At 41.3% G+C, this 21,932-nt stretch overlaps 1 protein-coding gene across 1 annotated transcript in view; it reads right to left on the bottom strand.

Annotated features, from left to right (window-relative positions):
• KLHL29 (kelch like family member 29) overlaps positions 1-21,932 on the bottom strand; it is a 393,606-nt gene that overhangs the window by 316,845 nt on the left and 54,829 nt on the right. The window contains exon 2 of the mRNA XM_065730651.1: positions 8,164-8,270. The gene's annotated coding sequence lies outside the window, so the exon portion shown is untranslated. The remainder of the gene's footprint in view (positions 1-8,163; positions 8,271-21,932) is intronic.

The raw sequence follows: 21,932 nt of genomic DNA on the forward strand, positions 1-21,932 counted from the left end.
CATGTTTATTGTGCTAACTAAACTGTACCACATTCTTGCAGCTAAAGAGGAAAAAAAAAAAAGCAAGTCTGTTTTGCTTTTTGCTTTCTTTTTACTCTCTTGAAAGCCAAAAACTACAGTCTCCAATTCCTACTATTAACTGCTTGCTTTGACAGCACAAGAGGTCTCTACCCTGCACATGGCTAACAATGTGTGAGAAGAGTCTGCAAGGAGGAGTGAGGGAAATTGGTCTGTCCCACAGCTGAGATCCATTCCTGAGATTTATACCAAGAACCTATTGTTGTCCAGACTAAATCAGACAAATCAGTGAAGAAAAGTAATCAGATTTCAGGATGTAATGACATCTGACAAGAATTTAAGTAATGCTGCTTGGCCTGTTTGGGAAATGATTGGTCTAAGTGAAGAAAACATTTTGCCACATGGAAAACTTTAAGTGGGTTAGTAACCTGGTACTGTACCAGAGATGAATTTTTCCAGTCAGGTTTATATCTTCAAATTCACTGAAGTGGAGATTTATTGCAGCAAAGACAGAGAAAACCACTGGAGGAATGTGCTGGAAGTAGAGCGGGACAAAAGGAAAACAAACAAAGAAAATACAATATTCTTGGATTTGCAGTGGCTTAACTGAAATGCCTTTGTGTTTCCAGTCTAAATTAACATGGCTCATAGTAATATTACCTAAATCACAAAAAAAAAAAGAAAAAAAAACCCACTAGATTTGGCAAAGTGTTATGCTTGGAGAATATGTTTTGGGCAAATTTCATTAGAAATAGCTTGAAATACCTTTAAGAAGCATCGTCACGAAGACACATTTATTTTTTATGGTATAACTTGAGACCTTCAGCAGAAAGCAATGTCACTGCAAGCAGTGATGTCGATGGCTTCGAGCCACTGCTTATGCAGTGGAAGGCCTCTTTAAATCAAACATGTTTAAAAACGTCCTTGTTCTAACTTGCGTGTACTGGGCAGCCCATCACAAATTTATGTCCTCACGCTTTGTAGGGTAATGATGTTCATATACCCACATAAGCTGTCTGTGCGCAACACAGACTCTTCCACTTGGCTAATCTTCCCACATAAAAGTTAAGTGCCTCATAGTCCTTGTGTGTGAAAGCCACTCTAAACCAAAGTGAACAACTTTTTCTGTCTGTAACATATGCATATTAACACATGCATGATAAGAAAATGTGGCTTACTTGATTCTGACCAGCCACCATTAAAATCAACAGCAACAAAAACGTAAAAACACGAAGAACCACCAGACCATGGTTTACCATCATAAAAAAAGAAATGCTTACAGTAACGCCTATTGAATTGCAAGTCCTGACCTTGGGAGATGTGGAGAAGAGCATTCGTTTCCTTCCTTCAAGAAGCAGATGCTTTTTTCAACATTTTACACTGAAATTGTTCTTACCCCAGCCAAGCTGACAGCGTTGCTGTGGAGAAGCTTGCTTCCATGGGAAGTGGAATGTAAAAACAAAGTTGCTCTGACCTTAACAATAATCCTGTTTGCATATTACAATATATTTTCCTACCATAACAAGGCAAAGTCCCTTGTGTTCCGGTCAGAAAAAGTCATCTTCCAGTAAAAGCACACTGTGATCAATAACATTTTCTTAATATATTATATTATCTCTCACTAGAACACTTTTTCATTTGGCATTTCAGGCTGCCTAGTAGGGGAAATTCATGACAAAACTCAAGATGGCAAATGAGATACTGCAAATTAATTCCATCTTTTCGTTCACGAACATTTGACAAGCCTGTGTCGTCTGACTTCAGCAGAAGCTTTCTCAGCTTTCAAATATACATGAAACAGAAGAATCTGCTCCACTACTGTACCGATCTTCACTTCAGCCTGCATAATTTTATGTTGAAATATGCTGTAGATTAAACAGCAAACTTTGAGACCAGAATTGGTAGGGCTTAATTTAAATATTAGTTTAGAAAATAAACTCAAAAGTCCACCATAGCAATTCTGAAATCATATTTTAAAGTTACAGCACAGAAACTATCAGAGTGCTATCAGGTATCCTCCACATCTGAATCTGTTCTGACACTGAGCCACCTGAAATCCGGTCCTGAAAAGGACCATGGAATGAAAAAGCCATTTTGGTACTGGCATAGTCTGACAAGAGCTGTTTCATGATGGGCATTACAGGGAAGTAGAAGAATCAACTTTTTATAAGGGTAGATAGCAATTAGACAAGGGGGAATGGGTTTTAAGCTCAAGGAGGGAAACTTTACTTGGATGACGGGGGAGTTCTTCACAGAGAGAGTGGTGAGGTGCTGGCACAGCTGCCCAGAGAGGCTGTGGATGCTCTGTCCCTGGAGGTGTTCAAGGGCAGGTTGGATGGAGCAACCTGGTCTAGTACAGCAGATCTGGAGGTTGATGGCCCTGCCTGTAACAGAGGGATTGGAACATGATGATCCTTGGGGTCCCTTTCAACCCAAGCCATTCTATGGTTCAATGAAATCTTCTTTCAGGCCCACTTGTCCACTTGTGAGTCTGAAATTGCTTTTGCTATGAGGAGTAGCAACTTTATTCCTTGCTCAGAGTTTATGTCCCACAGGCTGGAGTGAAGACCCAGTAGCCCAGCCAAGGGCAGAGCCCATGTCCCTGTATTCCTTGTAGCAGCCTGTTATCATCTGAGCAACAGCATCTGTAGATGCAACCAAATTAAGGAAAGTAGTCGGCGTTCAGCTTGGTCCAAAGAGACATGACCCTGCAAAACAGGATTGGGTGCGTGCAGTATATTGTCAGTAGGATGACTTAAACATACCTGATCTCTGTAGGATTAGGTGCAGAATCACTTCCTGTCTTAATACTTCAGCAAAAGGAATAAAAGGCAGGCAACTGTTGAATATTCAATATTCATGACATAGTAATGCTCTGTGTATGAATTCTGTAGCAGAAACATGCAGAGGCTGTACCCATACACTGCAGAATTTACCATCTAATGTCCCAATTAAACAGGTACTTCAGTATGTACCTTGCTTTAAGCTCATCAGGCAGGCTCACTGACTAACGGCATTCAATTTCTTTAAGTCGAGATTCAAATTGAAAACAATATAAAAGAAGTGGGAGAAAATGGATGAAAACGTTAATTTACATCTACAAATCCCAGCACCTCATTAGGTCTGAACCATGTAAAGGGCCAAACAACATTATCTACCTCAGAAGTCATTCATTAAAGATCAACATCTTGTTTTAACTGTGGAATGTGTGCAGGAGAGAAGGATGGAACTCAGTTGTTGGAATTATTCCAAGAAGTAGTTACATATATTTATGAGAGAAAAGGGATAAAAATGAGATTAGCATTGATCAGCAGGAACACGGATGACATTACTGCAAACTGGGTGGGAAGAACGAAATAATCAAGGTTTTGAAGGCGAGGACAAAGTTTGGGATAATATATATATATATATATTTTTTTTAAGACGAATAAAATAGAGAGTAAGCCTTTATGTAAATGAGCACTTACAAAATAGCCTTTCTAGGTGAGTAATTTCTTTCACGATTAATAAAATCTGCAATCTGAGCAACCATGTTCTGATGACTTCTTGCCATTCGCAATTATCGCTCATCCTGGCACCAAAAACTCATTATTATTAGAGCTGACAAAAAATATTTAACTGCTTCTATGAAAGGACTTAATTTTTAAAAGAATCACAAGTCTCTAAGCTTTGTTTCCTCTTCTAAGTCTTGGAAGTGAAAAATGAGGGAACCCTAGCAACTCTCACATATATCTCCTTCCCTTTCCAACAAGTTATGTGAACAAAAGCATCTAATTGATATGGTAACACAACACACTACAAAAGTACACTCTGGTTTAAAAGCAGCTTACTAAGAGTACGGAGTTAACATATCCTCATATAACTACGGGCGTGTATTTTATACTATAAACATACGTACTTTTGCCTTTTTTATATCAGTTTTCTCCCAAGGAGCTAAAAGCATTTAACAGTTACTGTAGAACTAACAGCACTCTTGTGAATAAGAATATATAATCACAGTTTTATGGCATGGAAGCTGAGGCACAAAGGTGGATGTGGCAGAACAAAAACAAACTCCAAGCTCTGTGAGTAAATTCCAGCCTACCTGGCATGCATCATCTACAGGCAGAGAGGAACAGAGATATTTTTGTGAATGCCTATGGAGACGTTAGCATTAACACTGTCTATGTCCCCCTCCACCCTGCTCCCTGATATTCACAGAGCAGCTAAATCAGAGCTGCATTTAGCTCCAATCCAGGTGCTAAATGGACTCAAACATACACAAAAAAGATTTCCCAATGCACGGGTGCTTGACAGGCATTATCTGAGCTCTTTATAAAGTGATCTCTCAGATCACCTACTTTCAATGGTGTGGTGGCCAACCAGTAAAAGGAAACGCAGCAGGCACGATTTGCAATAAGGAAAAATCTAATTAGATATCAGGGAGGAAAAATCAGTGAGTGCTTCACCAACCAGCACAGGCTGACTATGGAGACTGCTGGGTTTCCATCTGCAGGGATACTCAGGACTCACCTGGACACAATCAAAGCACCGAACAAACTGCTCCACTCTGAAGTTGGTCTGTTCTGAGCAGGAGGTTGGCTGAGTTGATCTCCTGAGGTTCTTCCCTAACTAAGTTACTCTATGAATATCATTCAGATACAAGTGAGGTTATTCCTAGGTTTCTCTGCTTCATCCCAAAGCTTATCAGAAATTTATACAAGAAGTACAACCCTGGACTTCCACGAGTAACAACTTCTACTTCATTCAGCATGCCCTCTCCAGAAAAGAGGGGAATGGAACAGAATGCAATCTTTGCTTTAACCCACCTAAAGCTACAAAGAATGAAAAGCAAAACACAATCATTCTGTTCAAGCACCTAAATGCACGTGGTCGTTAGAGGTCTTGGTTTGAGTTTACATACCTTCCTGACCCCAGTTCCTTGTAAGAAACACTCAGAAAAGCAATCAAGCTGCTGTGCCGAGAGACCCGCTGTTGCTAAAATAACTGCATCATGGTAACAGCTCTCAACCTCTTCCTTTCATTTCAGATTCCTCTTCCCCCCACATTTTCATCGGAGTTGCCGCATATGGTGAAAGCTGATTTAGTCTGAGCCAGAAACAACAGAGGTTAAATACTTCCCTAGTTAGAACACAGAGATTGCAACAGTATGTGATTGTCAAGCTATACAGGGCTATGGCCAACATACACATGAATACTTTTTACACTCTTTGGAAGAATAAGCAAGTTATAATGTTTCAAGAGGGGCAGCTGAGCCAGGAATATCCTCAAACGGGGAAGACAGACCAGCTCGCTACTCCTACGGGCAGCTCATTTCTAGAAGTAGCCAAAGTCCACCCAAGAACCCAAGGCACTTCTGAAGAACTTCTCAACCCACAGCAGAAGCCTTGGTGAGGTAGCCTGGACACGAGGGGCAGCTTGTTTCCAATTACACATGTCAACTATTTCTGATAATTAGCTCCAACAAAAAAAAAGAGAGTTGCTGGTTGGTTGGTTTTGTTGTTTTATCCTCCCCTCCCAAGTAGATCGCAGACATGACACCAGAAAAGCCACAGAAATACCATAATCTGATAGAATAACTGTACAATAAGCTGATATTCAGCCTAAGACTAAACTCGGCATTTTATATTGATGTGAACTATGCAGTGCTGCAACATATCAAGCCAGATTTGCTAGACGTTCCCCACCACAGAAAGTGAATTAAACTGTCACTCATCACCGTAAGAGCTGCTCTAGTGTAAGTACTGCTTCATCAGCTGGACAACCTTACTCTGAATTAAAAACAAAATGCTATGTTATAGCTTAAAATCTTCATCCACTTTCCCATAAGTTTATTTTTTCTTTTCCTTTCTTCTTTTCTCTTACCTATTTTCCACTCCACTGTTTTCACCCAGCTCAGTATGTTTAACCCCCAGTACTCAACCTGCCTGCCCAATGCTTTCCTTTCTTCCCCTTCTCAGCAGATATAAAGGAAGGAACGTGCACACAAGCTCCAGCCACCATGGCTACACTGATAATTATGGTCTGAGCACTGAACTTCTGATGTCCTCCTGATCCTTTCTGTTGTCCATTTATAAATGAACACAGCAGCACAGCCTGCTGGAGCACAGCTCCCTTCCCCAAGGACCATCTGTTCAGTGTGTCAAGGCAAGGCTGGGGCAGTACTCAGAATCATTTTAGTTGGATGGGACCATTAAAGGTCATCTAGTCCTGCAATGAACATCTTGCAACATATACACCCCACGAAAACATAGGGAAAAACGACAAAGTATTCATTGTGAGGGCTACTGAATAAAAGTTATTCAGAGAACATTTGATTTTACTACAACTGTGAGACAATTATAGCTATTGGTATATTCGGTTTACAGCTTTACACACACATGCTGGAACAAGGAAGGAATATAAAATAAAAGCCTTATTCAAAATTCGAGCTCAACTTCAAGTAACAATTTCGTTTTTCTATTATTATATACACTATTTATGATATTGTATTGGTAGCACAGAGAAAGAGATTAAGCAAACTTTCTTATACATACTTATACACACTGAAGCATACACACAATTTCCTGCTTTACCGTGAACAAACTAATGATAGGAATTAAGAAACATTTTTAAATCATCAAAGCTGCACTGAAATCTGTAAGCTAACTGCTCAGGGAAATACACTTTATAAACAGTCTTCATGGGTGTACTACAAACCTATTTATGGGAAGAGGCTGCCAGAAAGGTTATGATCCAGATGTGCTGTGGATGCTGAGGTGTTCAATAAAGAACATTGAGAGGGAACAGCAAGCACTGTAAGTAATGACTACACAACAAGAAAGATTAAAATCAGAGAATTAAAAAAGAAAAAGAGGATTTGGTGGTCTTGACACAAACAGTAAGTGGATCTCTCCTGGGCTGTTAGCAAGAGGACAGCTCTCAGGTCCAAGGAGGCAGCATTTGTGAGCTCACCAGGGGACAGGAGGAGGGCACAGGTAGCTGGAGCACAAAGCATGAGGAATGGAGAGAGAGGTTTCCGATTCCCAATGGAATAGTGCAGAGTGTGACCCTATTCTTGAAAGTACAGAGAGATACAAGAAAGAAGGAGCTGCAATAATGAACATTCCAATGGGAGATGAGGAAAATATCCTTCATGAGATGGTGAAATGTAGGAACAGGGGCCCAAAGACGTTTTGGAATCTCCATCCTTGGAGATATTCAAAGCTCAGGTGTAGCCCTGAGCAACCTGGGGGAGTGTGTTCTGAGCAGGTCAGACTGGCCAATCTCTGGAGGCACTTTTAAGCCTGAATTAACCAACAGATCTAAAAATCTGGTAGCGAGAAGCCAGAATGCGATCAAAGGATGCCCAGAGAGCTGTCATACATCAAGGGTCAGGCTTAGCTCTGTGAGGAGAAACACACAAAGAAGATTGGGAAAAGAAGCTAGGAAAGGGGTAAGATGAGTAAAGAAGCAGGCTGAAAGAGAAGGCAGCAAGAAAGGATCAACACTGCAAGAAAGAACAAAAATAGAAAACCCAAATCTGCATCCACCAAGCTAGACTTTCCCCTAGCAGCTGAAAGGTAAAAAGTCCTATGGGAATCACTCAGTGATGAAGTCAATATTTAAGTTTCCACTTTGATGTGTGCAACAGAACTGAGTAGGAGAGGAAATAAGTTCTGCTCTTGTTTTACGAAAAACTGAACAACCTTTAATCTGCCTTTTTTTTTTTTTTTTTAATTTGCATGCACAATTTTGAAAACTTCACTGATATTTGTATTGTAGCTGTGTTTATGGAATAATGAATGTTTCGTTTGTAATACAAACATTTAAGTGCATTTTGTAGTTTCAAACTCTAGGCAATCACTGCAACCCACGTGGCTGACAGCTTTTTGCAGTTTTGTAAGATACAAACCTCTGAGTCTGGGGAGCTGAACTCGACTCCCCCTTGCAGCCACACAACCCAATTCATATACCCTCGATCAGGTTTATAGCACTAGCATTCAGCCTCCTACATTCTTTTCCTAGTGTAACACAGATGCTCAGTTGCACATGCTCTGACAGGGATTTGCTGCAGACACTGAATGCATAACCCGAATTACTTTCATGTAAGAGAGCATAGAAAGAAAATTAAAATGCAAAAAGAACAGATAACTGCACACTTACCCTATGATATCCAGAATGCGTATCAAAATCAGCCTCAGGTGTAACAGTCAGTAAACAGGACAGCAAATCCTTGCATTTAGCAGGAGGTTTCTGGGAAGCCAGATTACCTAGAAAGAGAAGAGAAGCATTACGTTAACACACAAAGATGAAGTCACCTAGGCTTTGTAAGAATAGCCCTTACATGAATGAGAGGAGAAGAAAGAAACAGCTGCAGGATGGGAGATGGTACACGCCACCACGATCGGCATGGAAAATTTAATCCTCTGAAGGTGACAGAAATCTGCTATGAAGCATGGGGAGTTCGATGCTGCTGGATTCTTAGGGTTTAGTAAAGAGCATCTAATACCCGTGATAACACAGCGTTAACCCTCTAATCAAGGATGTGGAGGAGAGCAGAAAGAGCACGATATTTTGCTTAATTAGTTGCTATCAAAGAGAGGACAAGTTCAAGCACTCGCAAGAATGAGGCGATACAAGATTATTTAAAAGTTTAACAGCATCCTAAGTCTTCAGTAATGTGGGGTTTGCCCGTGAAGTAAAAATAATCCCAAGAGATAAATTTAAAGAAATATATCTCCTTTTAGTGCCCAGAGTAAAACGACTATTCATTAAAGCAAAGCAGTTTTATACCTATGTTCTCCATCTCAGATCTAATATATATGGGAGTAATCTCCATGACGGGAAGTGGAATGTAATCCTGCAAGAATGAAGTGCTGTCATTATCTGCAAATCAATAGAATTTGTATTTATTTATTTATTTTTAGTGGGTATAGCAGTACCTATTGATCTCGTGTTTTCAGCACTGGAGTTTCTGGCTCTGTGAAGAAGATTCTTACAACGACGAGAGATACAGGTGAATAAATGAGCTGATAGAAGCTAATTTTAAGTTTGCATTGTTCAAGGGAAGTTCACTGTAATCCAGGTTTCTCTTTCACGACCTCAACTTAAGCTTCTTTCATTTTCTATCAGCGTAATGTTTTGTGTAATTAAAGCACAACACATTTTGAGTTGGTAGAGCAATACTTCACTAATCCTACCTGCAAGCAGTAGGAGGTTCACAACGCAAAAGCTCCTTGTGCTGCTAGTACGTTATTACAGTTATTTGTATTGCTCTTGCTACATTCAAACAGGCCAACCAAAGAAATAAAAATAATAAGCCAATCCCCTGTGGAAGTCCCAACCTGGCTGAGCACTGAGAAGCTCATGGCTCAAAGGGATGGTGAAGGTGAAGACGGTACGACACAACACAACCAAGGTCACTCAGAGGGTCTGTGAAGCCCTGAGCTCCACTGGGCCATGATGAATTCCTTCAGAAGAGTTTAATAGAACTGATAGATGCTTATATAATTCTGTAAATGAAGCATAAAGCATTGGCTTGATGAGCTCGTGTTGTAATGAATGACCTGTAATACCTGTAATGAGAGCTAGCTGCAGTGCATGATGTACTGTTACAAAGAGAAGGGAAAAAAAAAAATGTTTAAAGTGGGGCCTGCTGACTTCCCAAAAGAAATCTCAAAAAGCAAACAGACAAAATCATTTGCAATTTTTAGTCCTTGTTTCATGCAGAAAAATCAGATCCTTTCCCAAGCGCTAGCCAGCTGCAAGGTTAGTTTCTCAAAAATGCAAAGCAAGATAATAGAAGCAACAAGCACACGAAAGGACTGGGAAGGCACACACAAAAAGAAGTGTCTAGACTGCGTTATCCCCATCATTCCTGTCTTCTCTGTCATACAGAGCTGCATTCTCCTCGTTAGCTGCTTTGTTTACAGGGTTAGACTCATTTTGGAGTTAAGGCTTTTCAAATAGTTGGTCTATTCATTTATATAATGCTGCTCAAACACATTGTTGAGACATTTCAATGGAGTATTTCTGACTTTTGCGACATGCTTAAAGAATTCTGCATGAACTGCCTGAAAAAGCTCCAACAAAAATAGAAGCTTTTTTTTTGTGTGTGTGTGTGTGGTTCGGTTTGTTTTTCTGTTTTTCAGAAAGAGCACTGTTTTCATGGAGAAGTTTATGGAAAGGACAGAAAAAACACCAGGGAGTAATTTCTCCTTTGCGTAGTGAATCACCACATCACAGTTACCCCATCTTCTTCAAGGGCAACACCGTGGCCGGCCACGGCAGCATGGAAGATTTCCCTAGGGGAACATCCACTTCCCAAAGCCATCTCAGGACTTGTTCAAGAGCAAGCACAGACTTTGCAGAACTAAAGAACCACCTTTGACAGCAAAAAATAAAATAAAATGGGTTTGTGATAAGAAAGAGGACTAGTCTGATACATCGATGGCAGTTTTACATGAAGAAAATCTTTTTTCTTTCCTATCTCGAACGTGAAAAGTCATGAGGAGCATCTACAAAGTGTGAGTGTAGGCCCTAAATGGCAGTGCCATTGGGAAAAGCGAAACAGACCTCACAGCTGGATACGGGGAGTTTGAAGAAAGGCTCAGAAGGAACATGGAGCAAGAAAGGGAATAATCCGTCACCATGAAAATGGTACACAAAGACAGGCTTAGGTTCAAAATCTGTTTCCTTACTGTTGGACACGCAATCCCAAAGAGGAGTCAAAATTATTACTTGGGACAACACAAAGAAAGGATTAATGGCCTTTACTGTTTAACACACGTTATTTACTTTATTTACTAGGCTTCGGGTGGCTTCTCTATCCTGCTTTTGAAAAGCCTGGCTGTTAATAGGAAAGGATTTTGATCTTATCAAAACTTAACTGCAGTTCACAGTGGGATGGAGGGAGGAGAACAACACCTGTCAGCCAGCTCAGAACCACTAACATGAATACTGACACTGGAAGAGGCAGACATACAGCAATGAGCTTTAAACATCTACACCTAGAGGTGCTCCCTCGTTTGCTAGCTTTGAAGGTAGAGCCTCTCTACCCTTCATGAAGCTGAAAGCACCTTACAGAGGCCTACAGCAGCAGCCCAACTTGTCCATTAGTAGCCTAACAACCTCAAAATGGGCAAACCATACGTCCTACATCGCACCCAAGCTTCTAAATTAAAATGACCAGAGGTAACATGTTGGAAATCAGACAGTCTACTGCAGGTACTCCATCACTGTTGCTGCTTTCATGATGTCAGCAGCTCGTCCTTTGGGACAGAACTACCAGGAGACAACGTATACGAAATTGGTGTGAACTCACCCACTTTGACAGAAGCTTCTTTGTGAATGAATATAAAGGTCAACGATGCCTTAGGCTTAAATGATGTAGATAATGAAAAGCAGGTTCGGATCTTCTGCAGAAAGAAACTGTACCACCAGCCCCATCCTCCTGACTCCTACCTACTAGATGCTCGTAACTATGGATAAGATTCCCCTTCAGACTTCTCCCATCTGAACAATCCCAGGGCTCTCAGCCCTTTCTCACAAGGGAGATGCCCAGGTCCCCAGACAACTTTACAGCCTTCCACAGGACACTCTCTTACAAGATCCCCTTTTTTTTTTTTGAACTGAGAAGAATTGGACCTGTTACTTCAGACATGACCTCACCAGGGCCAAGTGGAGGAGGAGGTGGCTGGCCTTCTGGCTTACATCACTGGAGGCAGTTAAGGAACATGTGTCACTGTTCTGGTTGGCCTGGCTTATTACCCAGTTGGCCACAGTGGTTCAAGATTACCATTTTGGACCCCACTTCCAAAGCCTTTCACTTTAAAGCCTGCCTCATTACATTTGAGCTTCAAGAAGTGAATTATAAGTTTCTAAGTGCCAAAGAGCAGTAGGGAAGAGAATGACTTTGCATTATAACAAGTTCAAGCAGTTTTCTTATTCAGCAAAAGTGTCTTTTGGAGCCTTGGTGTTATAGATGCCCAGTAAACGGCAACAGTACAGATCAGCTTATCCTGCCAAGAAGTGCACAAGGTGTGAGAAGTGTACAAATTTAAAGAGCACCCCCGTGATAAAAAGCAAACAGCAACGCTCAGCATCGCAATACTGTAATGAGAGGAAACCTGGGAAAATCAAAGAGCCTTCCTGGGGCAAATGAGAGATCTGCCTTACTTTGTGCAGCACCTACACAAGTGGGAAAATAAGAAGGCAAGCAGGAGCATTAGCAAGCGCTTGTCTACTGTGATACAACTGCCACGAGCATGTCAAACAGCTTCCAAGACACAGGGAAAAGCAGAGTGAAAAGCAATAACTTCAGAGCAAAGTCAAAGGTTTTGAGCAAGAACTGGCAAAATTAAAGGTTCAAGAAGAATGTTTTCCTTGCTGAAGCAGTGGGCTTCTTGGTGCAGAAAGACAGAGAGTAAAGAAAACAGATTGAAGCTGGTCTCTGGGTTTGTTTATTCTGCATTATGCAAAGCCCTGGAAAGTGCAGCCCAGGAACCCCATGGGTCTGATTCTGAGCGCCTTGATGCAAAGCATACAGCATCCATCTCAGCAACAATGCTATGCACCACTTGTCTTCTACATCTTGCTCACAGTTGGAAAAGTATTTGGAAAGAAAGAAGGATAAAACAGGTCCAGAGGAGGGCTACAAAGATAATCAAAGGGCTGGAGCACCTTTTGTACAGAGAAAGGTTGAAAGAGTTGCCCTTGTTTAGCTTGGAGAAGGTTCCAGGGATACTTTACTGCACTGTTTCAGTATTTGAAGGGGACAAGCAGGAAGGGGATCAACTTTTTACATGGTTTGACAGAAACAGGACAAGGGGGAATGGCTTTAAACTATAAGAGGGGAGATTTCAGATAGATGTTAGGAAGAAATCTTATACTCAGAGGGTGGCGAGGTGCTGCCACGGGCTGCCCAGAGAGGCATCCCTCCATGGAGGCATTGAAGGCCAGGTTGGATAGGATCCTGGGCATTCAGATCTGATGCTTTGCTACTCTGCCCATGGCACTGGAACTAGATGGTCTTTAAGGCTCCCTCCCACCTAAGCCATTGGATGATTCTGTGAAAACCAAGGACATGGAGACAGTTATTTTAGGTCAGTTAATCAGAAAAGGTTTCATGCAAAAATCTACAAAAGGCTGCCCTTGCAGACAAGCTACAGGTCAAATTGGAAGCAGAAAGCACTTCAGAAATGCCCTTTACAGACTGCTTTCCCCTGCAAACATCCTCCCCCATGCCACATGCTACAGTGCGGGGCAGCAGGCAATGAAAGGGAAAGAAACTGAGGGAAGCACAAGTGGAGCACGCTCTTTGCAAATTAGACAGGAAAGCAAATCTGGGAAAAGGAGAAAACAGACTCCAATAAAGACACAAAGCAGGCAAAGTAGCTTCTTAAGCAGTAAAAGGAGGGTTCTTATCTGCATTATATGTGGCAAATCAAAAATCAGTCATCTTGCTTAGCAATAATGCAGCTGGCTGGGAGGGACCTGCAGGCATGGAGTGAGGGATGGGCTGATGCACCCAACACTCTCAGTGCTGCATGGGCTGGGGTCTACCAGCTGTGCTGTCATACTGTCTTGGGTGTATTTACCTGTCCCAGCTCTACCAAGGGAAATTTCCAGAATGCCTCCTATCACCTGTTGTTATACTGTTGCCACACACTGAGGAAGTGATCTGCAAAGGGAACAATTAGAGATCTCGTGAGAAGCTGAGTAGGCTCTGCAATGGCATGGGGTACAGACAAGTGTTGCAGGCTGCGATAGAAAAGTATTACGTGTACAGAGCTGAAACTGAAGGATATACATTTTCAAAGCCCCACTTGACTTCAACATCCTTATGGAGAAGGGTGACAGCTCAGCTCTGTACCGTGATGCGATTGCTATGTTGACTCCAATCTATTACATATTGAAGAATTTACAGGACCATCTTTTTCCCACCAGCCAACTACTAACTAAAACACTGTGAAGTCTGGAGACTGCTGAAGATCTGCAAGCTGAGAGGATTCTGAAGTGCTTGTAAAGAGCCTGGCAACGCTGTCAGTTACCACTATCACCTGAAGGAATTTATGCAATAGCCATTAAGTTGTCACCCAAATAGGGTGACCACAGCGAAGAATGCTACACAAGTCTAACATTATTTATATAAATATTTTAATGGCACCATCATTGTATTTACTGTCTAGCAACTCTGGGATTAAAATTGTAATCCCTAAGACTAGTGGGTATGTTTTCCTACTCTTAACATTTCTCACAATTGCACTCAACTCCTTGACAGAAAGCTAGGAACTATTAACATCTCACCATCAAAGATTTAGAGACTGGCAGTAACCCTGAGGTTACGCTGTGTAACACTTTTACAAAGGTCTCCAAAACTGCAATGCTGACCTCTGCTTCAGCCAAAAGTTCAGCTGGGTTAAAGGAAAGAGAATAATTTTAGCTCGGTACCCCTCTCTTCCTTTACACAGACAAATTAACTCCTCTTATGACATTACGTAGCTTTTGAGAAAACATTTGTGCTTTAGAACTGACTGTTCAGTTTGAATTCCTGCATGGCTAATCACTTCTTTAAAAGGAAGCATGCATCAATAATATTCATGGGGAGCTTTATAAGAGCTTGGCAAACATTTCTGACAAAACAAAAAATCTCAAACAGAAGGATTACTCATAAATGCTACATCAACAACTCTTCTGACAGGCATCTGGATTATGCTGCTCTTTAAAAGGGAAAAAACAAAGATGTCACTTCGAAGTTTGAATGGAAACACTGAAATATGCTATTAAAAATATCAGATCAGAAACAAAGTTATTTTTGCAAACTCAAATGAAATGAGCAATTACAGCAAAGTTTGCCACGATACTTTACAGACCTTCAATCATTTTTTGTTTTCAAAAATCCCTTTAAACTCCGCAAGATATACAAAGATCACCGTTCATTAACACACACAAATCTATACACACAGACCATCACACATCCAGCATCAGCAGCCTATCATGTCCTATCTCTTTCTTCAAATGGCCTTGAGCTGATGCTCTAAGTTAGAACATATACACCAGCCCACCTGAACGAAACTGCTGAGGAAAACACAGACAGACACTTCAGAAACCCATCTTCTAAGAATTTATTTCACTATCCTTCTCCTGAGCCATGTTAAACATAGAATTGGATTATCCAGGCAGCATTAATTTATGTGGTACTCTGCAGCAAGACTTACAAGCAGATGAATGATGATACAAATAGGAATTTCTTACTCATTCTAAGTTTATTTAATTTTTATTCCCCAGGAAAAGCTCAAGGAAAGGTGCTGAGATGTGTAGAGTTCAAAAGAGATATTCACATGTAAAAAAGACTGCTGAAAAGATCGCTTATTCAAATGAACGCTGAGTTCTAATGCATCTGCAATGTGTAGTTCAAAATTGTTCACCTGAATAGTGAGGCTTCTTTGAAGACAAATACACACAGTCTTGTAAAAGAGGTACATTTCCTTAAAGTGGAGTCAGCTTCATGATTCATTGAAGTCCACTGGCTTTGCTGGAGATTTGATGAAGGTAATAGGCAAGTACATGTGTTGAAAGGATTTTTATTTCTTCATTGAAGTAAAGACTAGCAAAATACCTTTTTCTACAACGATTCGAAGGCACTGGAATTAAAAGGCTAGAAACTTTTAGGACAGTTTGACTAACATATCTTCCCAACTCCATTGCTTCACTGAAGCAGCTGAAGGGACTATCATTCAAAGCACTGAAGCATTGTAGGCTGAAAAGAACTCAAATGCTTCGACACTATAAATGAGCTTCCTGTGGTTCAAGACCTTCTCCAGATCTTTGTCAAAACAAATAAAACAACAGAAATCTTAGAAACGGAAGAAACCTATTGTTTTGCCACGTGCAGATGTTTGGTATTTTGAGGGAATCGGGTAAGAAAAGGAACAGTGGGTGATGTGAACATAGCCACGTGTTTTGTAGTGCCAGGGAATGCTTGTAGATGGGAGAGGTCATGGAGATCAAGACAGGAATAGACTGGAGTGAGAGCCAGGGCAGCAGTTCTAAGAAGGGCCAAATAAAATTCTGTTTTTACATGAAACTTTGCAGACAACATGAAATGCACTTGTTCACACTGTACCAGCGACAGCAGGGAGGGAAAATCAAAAATCTCATTCTGTTAAGTCTAATACTGCAAAATGGGAAGGGAGTTCACAATAACAAGAACAGCCTGTGCTCAAAAAAGTGAAGAAATTATTTTGCTATGATATGAGTCAACACTACTATACCCCAAGAAAAGGCAACATCCTTATGCGATATTTAAGAGCAAAGTAGTCTGGAGGAGGAAGAAATATAGCCAGGGTGAGAACACTGCGATGGTGTGGCACAGCCAGGAATATTCTACATCTCTGGAAGGTTTTCAAAGCTTTGAGTATCTACCTAGAGGAGTTACCATGAAGACTGACAGGTATCACCTCTGATTCCCCAATTACAATCTCCATTTTCTCTGACTCACTTCAGAGAGAGTTTCATCGTGGAGCAGGGAGCCCTATTCTCCTCACAGGGATCACCGCACTGTTTACTGACCAGATAACCCTAGAAGTCCCTCAGCCTTAGGCTGATCCTGTTGGAAATTATAAGGCACAGGACTCAATTTCTTGCCTGGAAGAGAAAAAAAAAAACAAAAAAGTCCAGTCACGATCACCAAATTTCTAGAGATGTCTTGGGGGCGTTGGTAAAAGGTTTACTGATTAATTATTCCTGCTGTCAAAATCTATTTGGTTTTGTTTCCTATTACAAATTTTCTTGGCTTTCATTTCTAGACAACAAATCTTGTTATATTTTTGTTCAACCGACCAAAGACTCTTGCTTTCTTAAAGTTCCCCACATAAAGAACTTAATCAGTTCTTTCCTTCACTTTGATTAGGGTAATAAATGTTTGTAAGAAACCCCAGTGTCTGGAAGTCATGTTCTTCCACCCCTAACCACCACCATCCTCCTTGAGCTGCCAACAGAATTGAACACAACAATCTGGGAGTATATGCAGTAGGGTCAGACCTAGATTCAGCACAGCCTCTCTGTAGTTCCCTTTGGATGTACACCCAAATTGCTGAAGAAGACATTCGAGCTTTGTCCTGCAAGATCACATTCCTCTGGCATCATCTCAAAAGCGTAGCAATGACTCTGCTCTCCACCACTAGGACAACGAGTTTAGAGTAAGACACACACCTGAAAAGGCTGAAGCTGAGAAAGCTCAATTTCATCCCTCACATACGCCACATCAAATTAATCACAACTGTGTTATTAAGTCAAATGTCTTGTAGAAGCCATAAATAACAAATCTTACCTTTATAATCTAAACATGGAAATGCATTAAAAACACCTAATAGACATCAGGTTACCTTGACAGGATTTATTTTCTATAAGCTCATGTTGATTGGCACTAATTATATTTCTTTTGCTCAATCCTTTATCAGCAGTCCCATTTTATTACACTCTAAATCAATATTAGGATGACAAGGCTCAAAAGCTCACATCTTTGAGGCACAGATTTTGACTGCTTTTCCAAAGCAGTGAATCAGATTTCCAGAACTGACCACCAGAAGCCCACTGGCACGGTTGAGCTCTCTAACTATTCTCTCCAACTTGCAATTACAACACTAAAAAAAAGATCTTTAGCTTAATTTGTCATCCCCAAAGAAACAGCAAAATAAACAGATCGATTACAAAAGATCCCGTTCAGTGAAAGGGAAAAAAAAATCAAGTAAAGACAGAAAAGGAAGTGTGGGAGGTGAGCAGGTTATTGTCAATCAAACTTTGATTCCTTTAGAATAATTAGAAAAAAATAAGTAATTCCTTCACAGCAAGAATTTGTTCTCCTGATGTTAATAGTTGATTTTAGCATGGATGACTATCATAGAACTCATTCAACTGAGTGAGGCAATCACGCTGTTCAAATTAAGCTCTGAGATTTAGTTTAAGAATTAAGTTACATAAAAATACTGGTTTTTGATTCTTTACATACAGTGCTGGGAATCTTCTGTCACTGGGTAGGTAGCCTGACAACTAAGTTTTCTAAAGAAAGTCTGTAGACTCTGATGTTGGCATGCAAGGTGAATGGAGGGAAAGCATTTCCCTACAGGATTTCTACCTTCCTGGAAATCACATACTTCCAGTTGTGTCTGGCACCACAGAGCTGTACTATTGCACTACGACTCCAGCTCTTCCCAGCTAGCTTTATCAATGAGACTTCATAGAATCACAGAATTACTGGAGATGGAAGGGACTTCTAATGGCCATCTAGTCCAACTCCCTTGCAATGAACAGGTGAGTTCACCTTCAGCTAGATCAGAATGCTCAGAGTTCCACCCAGCCTGACATGAAACGTCTTCAAGGACGGGGCACCCACCACCTCTCTGGGAAACCTGTCCCAGTACTTCACCTCCTTTACTGTAAAAAAAACACCACCACCACACACACACACAAACACAAAAAAATCCACACAACCCAACAAACAACAGTAAAAATCAACACCATCAACAAAAACCTTTCCTTAATCCCCAGTCTAAGTCACCCTTCTTTTAGTTTGAGACTACTTCCTCTTGTCTTATCACAATAGACCCTGCTAAAGAGTCTGTCTCCTTTCTTACAGCCCCTGTTAATATACTGAAAGGCAGCCCTCAGATCTCCCCAGAGCCTTCTCTTCCCCAGGCTGAACAGCCCCAGCTCTCTCAGTCTGTCCCTGAAGGTGTTTCAACTCTTGGATCCTTTTTGTGTCCCTCCTCTGGATGCAGTCCAACAGGTCCATGTCTATCCTGTACTGAGGACTTCACATCTGGTCACACCAGTACAGCACAGAAGGAAGAACAGACTTGGACAGTCTTCCTATGACTACTTACTTGAGGCATGAGAGCAGGTCATTTCATGTCATGAAGTTACTAACAACCCCGTGGTACTGTGACCAAACCTGGAGACACACAAATACTGCACACAAAGAGCAGCAGTGCTTCCACTGAAACATCTGTGTAAAGCTAAAACTAAACCACATCTGACTTGAGTAGATACATAGACAGAGAACTTACTTTTCTGTTGCAAGGCAGCACCAGCATAGTCTGAAAGGTATTCATTTAAAAAAAAAATTAAATAGCACCCATGGAGAAGACAACTGTTATTTGCCTTACACCCCAGGCAGTGTCCTGCATCCTGTCATCAAACCTCTGAATAAGCCTATCGTATATCTACTTCTCGACATTGGCAGTATGCACAATGAACACACTGGAGCTGAAAGGATTCTGCTGTTTACTCCCATTGCTTCACCCTCAGAACTTGAGGGTAACATCAGAATTAGCGCAAAAGTCTTCTCTATGGCTCCAGCTCTCCGGCAATATGCTTTCTAGCAACAAGCTAGAGATTTCATCAGTACCTCCACTCAGATTCTTCCTCAGTGTTCTCTTTTATGATCCTCATTTGCCATATGCACAGTCCAGAAATTCTCAAAACACCAACTGCCTTCGTGCCACTGACCCAGGCAACCATTGCTCCTCGAGCACTTCTACCTCCTTCAGGAGCCATACAACCTCAACACCATGCTACAGGTGCATGATGCCACGGTAAAACTCCTAACACTGCTTCACTGTGGCACCTGCAATGGCTCGTGTTCAGAGATATCAAGGCCTGTGGAAGCTACTGAGGCTTTACAACAATCCAAGACAAATCAACTGAAGATGTCCGTGCTGCAGCGTGCTGTCTGCTGATGATCCACCAAGAGGGAAAATAACATTACAGGGAGAAGTACTCACTGTTACAGAATCAGAGATCAATAACGATCACCTAGTCCAACCATCAGCCCACGCCTGACAATGCTCTAGACGGTGTCACTCAGTGCCATGTCCATCCTTTTCTTGAACAACTCCAGGGATGGTGACCCCACCACCTCCCTGGGCAGCTTATGCAACTGCATCACCACTCCTTCTGAGAAGAAATTTTTCCCCATATACAACCTGAACATTCTCTGTCATAACTTAAGGCTGTTAACTATTGTTAGATGAGTGTTACCTGGGAGTAGAGACTGACCCCCCATCTTGCTCCAAACTCCTTTCATGGCAGTTTTAGAGGGCAATTCCATCTCACCTGAACCTCCTCTCCTCCAGACTTAACAATCTCAGTTCCCTCAGACACTCCTCATAAGACTTGTGCTCCAGATCCTTTACAGCTTTGCCGCCCCTCTCTGGAAATGCAATTGCTCTATGTTTAGCCAATATGCCGCTTCCTCCCTTGCACCAAATTCTGCTGGCTGTAAGATTTGCAGCACATTAGTTACTACTTTCTGACTGGATTATTGCAATTGAGATCAAAGTGCAGGCCTGATGCGATACCCAGAAGGTGCTTATTTTCAGTATTTTGTGCTTGGAGGTCACAGTCTGGCACGAGGGCTTCACTGAGGTTCAGCTCATGCGAACACAGTTTCCAGACACTTCAAATGCCAGGCAGCTGACTTTAGCAAAATTCAGCTTTGTTTTCAGCAAAAATCACACCAGCATAACAAAAACCAACACATACCCTCACCTTCAGAAAGAAAACGTCCCCACTTCCAGAACTGTGGCTGAAAAAGGGTATTCTAATCAAATCATCAGGGACAGTGCAGCATCTCAAGCTATGGCTGACTCTAAACAGATCTCTGCTCACCACTGAACCCATAACTGATCTGTTTCTTCGGATTTTTTTCTCCCAAACTACAATAGACAGCCCCAGAATTAATCTTTATGACTGCAAAGGTAACTTCTCAGTATGAGAATAGTACGGCCATGGGTTATTAATGAGGGTCCTGATCAAGTGCACATTCAGTCCAAATGATTTGCTAAAAAGTTATCCTCCTATAGGCTATATAAATACATAATACATCTGCATTAACCTGTGTGACACTGAAGCAGCCTTTCCAGCAATCTGGCCTACTTTATCTCCAAAGTAGACTCTTATACCTCATTTGAGTGAGTGAGCACATATTTTAAATAATGATGAGAGACTCCAATTTTCACATTTTCATGGATGCAGTGTCAAATTTATTTGTAACAGGATCATCTATTATCTGTCAGTACTGAGAAAACTAGGTGAGAAAATAATGGTTAGTAGTACATTAAGGAGTCTACCTGGAATGCTGATGAAAATTAGCACAAGGTAAATGGAGCTGCTGAAAAAAATAACGTTACTTGCAGATTTCTTAATGAAGCCTGCCTTGGCTTCAGTTATTTCTAATATGAGATCAAAGGTTGTTTGGTTGTGGGTTGGGGATTTTTTGTTTATTAGGTTTTGTTGCTGTTCACAAAAAGACAACCTCCTCCAACCATTCAGTTTAAAACATGGGATATTAAATCCACTGAAGCACTCTTGAAACAATAGCTTTGTTTATGACAAAACCTCCAAGAGTGACAGATGGAAAGAAGGAAATGGTGTTACCAACTTATGAGAACAGACCTCAGAAGCTGAGAGCTTAACTCATTTGACCCTGACTTTGTGCCTTCTACATGGACACATATGCTACCCTTTTTCCAGATGCAGAAAGGCCGACATACCCCCATTCACATTTTCTCCAGGATAGAAATTGAGGTGAACAAAAGCCAAGTAGACTTACTGTCTTCAGGTTTTCCTTCCTTCTGCGAAAAAGAATGTATCTCCTTCCTTGAAGGTGAGGGGCTGGGGGGGAACAAACAGCACATACCCATATACTTGCATGTACCACTACAGGGCTCAATAGAGTATCAGTCCCCTCTGAAACGAGACACAGTAAATTTCCGACGGAAAAGATGTTACCTCTACATAACTCATTTGACATTTTATCCCTCCTGGATGCCCTGGAATAGCTGCGGCATGCTGACACAGGCTAAGGAACTGATTTGCTTCACCAGATGCACTCAAAACCTTGTGCTAGCCAGAGGATACGAATGGAAAGA

Source organism: Cyrtonyx montezumae, unplaced genomic scaffold, assembly GCF_038088225.1.
Source record: "Cyrtonyx montezumae isolate F1298 unplaced genomic scaffold, pur_monq_1.0 scaffold_13, whole genome shotgun sequence".
Classification (NCBI taxonomy): Eukaryota; Metazoa; Chordata; class Aves; order Galliformes; family Odontophoridae; genus Cyrtonyx; species Cyrtonyx montezumae.